General features: G+C 34.5%; 1 protein-coding gene across 1 annotated transcript in view; it reads left to right on the top strand.

The window, feature by feature from the left end:
• LOC106333304 (PHD finger protein ALFIN-LIKE 7-like) overlaps positions 1-1,102 on the top strand; it is a 12,668-nt gene extending 11,566 nt beyond the window's left edge. Inside the window, exon 5 of the transcript XR_001268334.1 lies at positions 827-1,102. The gene's annotated coding sequence lies outside the window, so the exon portion shown is untranslated. The remainder of the gene's footprint in view (positions 1-826) is intronic.
• The last annotated feature ends 653 nt before the right edge of the window (positions 1,103-1,755 follow it).

Below are 1,755 nucleotides of genomic sequence, written 5' to 3'. Positions count from 1 at the left end.
ACAAGGACAGAACATCTTACCACTTTCTTGGGCGAGCGGTGTTGAATCTGCTTGATGCATAAATGTCTCCAGGCCCGCAAGGTATTCTTTCGTCACTCTCCCGTTAGCATATCTATGCGTATACATCCACTTCCGCAACTCGTAAATAGTCCCGGAGCCATCCATTTTTTTTCTTTCACAGCTTTTTGTTGTTGGTGTGTTTAAAATGATGTCCAAACATCCATATTTATAGGAAATTTCAAATCTGGTAGTTGTAATTTTCCTATGAATTTACGACGAAAATTAATTAGGTGGGCAAAAAAAAACGTGTAACACCTATAAAGTTGGTGAATTCAAAAATTTCCTCGCTAAATACACGTAAACTATTTCCTCGTAAATACCACGCAAAGTTTACGTCGTATTTACGAGGAAATAGTTTTTTCTCGTAAAAAACACGTCAAATTACATTAACTTTACGACAAAACGCTCTTGTCGTTACTTTACGAAGAAATAACGATGAAATTAGTTTTCCATGTAAGTTTCTCGTAAAATTGACGTAAATTTACGAGGATTGTTTTTCCTCGTTAACTTTCTTCTTCTTGTAGTGATAGACTCGTGACCAGTTGATTATCATTATAATCAATGATTGCATCCATTACCAAATGTGTTTGTATATGTTTTTTTTGGTAAAATGTTTGTATATGTATTGACTCTACTCTCATCGTTTAAATGTGTAATCATGTTAAGTTTATTAAAAAAAAATTATCTTATGCACTAATCTTCACAAATCTCATGGTAATTATTCATTTTGATGTTCCTTCTGCAATTGTATATTCCCTACGTGAAGACTATACTGTATCCACATTCATTTTGAAGGTTGAAGACTACATTTGTATCCACTATGATCAATTCAAATATTTTTTATAAGAACATGTTCACTCATCCAATTCATTAAAGAGACGCAACCTTCTATAGTGTGAATTGAAATGCAACTTGCATTTTCTATAGTATTTTGTTTGAACAACTATAGTATATTATTATATAGTATTCACTTTTCTGGATAAGATTATATGCTATTTCAACGCCAGGTCGACACTTTGTGGTGCCTACCCACCCACTTGAATAACGCACATGCTTATGATTCTCACTTAATACGATATTATTTATATATAGATATATGTGATATCCTGTGTACAGTCAATTGTTTGACAGACTGAATCTAATGATTAATCCACAGGAATAAGGTAATCCATATGGGAACGAAAGAGGCTTACAAGAGAGTATACGTGCTTTTTGTTTTTAGATTATTATCCACTCAATCTTCCTATTCACCACTAATCCTAAATTTACAAATGCAGTAATATCGAATCTCTCAGAGTTTTATAATTGGATAATATTTAATTCACTACAAGAAAACAACAAGGATACTGAGGGAAAAAATCGTCGGAATTTCGTCGGAATAACGTTATTCCGACGAAATACCGACGAAACAAGTCCTCGAAAATAATTTTTCGGAATTTCTTCTTTCCTCGGAAATCCCTCGAAATTTTCCGACGGAATTCCGAAGAAACAAATTTCCGAGGAAATTCCAAGTATTACAAGTTTATCGGAAATCTCCTCGGAATATACCGAGGGAGAACTTCGTCGGGATATTTCCTCGGAAATTCATCGATCGATGCGTTTTGGGCCATATATCCATCGAACGATCAGAATATACCGAGGGACATGTTCCTCGGAATATTCCGAGGAACATGTCCCTCGGTATATTCCGAGGAA

This window comes from Brassica oleracea, chromosome C3 (genome assembly GCF_000695525.1).
Source record: "Brassica oleracea var. oleracea cultivar TO1000 chromosome C3, BOL, whole genome shotgun sequence".
NCBI lineage: Eukaryota > Viridiplantae > Streptophyta > Magnoliopsida > Brassicales > Brassicaceae > Brassica > Brassica oleracea.
This window is presented reverse-complemented; position numbering and strand designations above follow the sequence as displayed.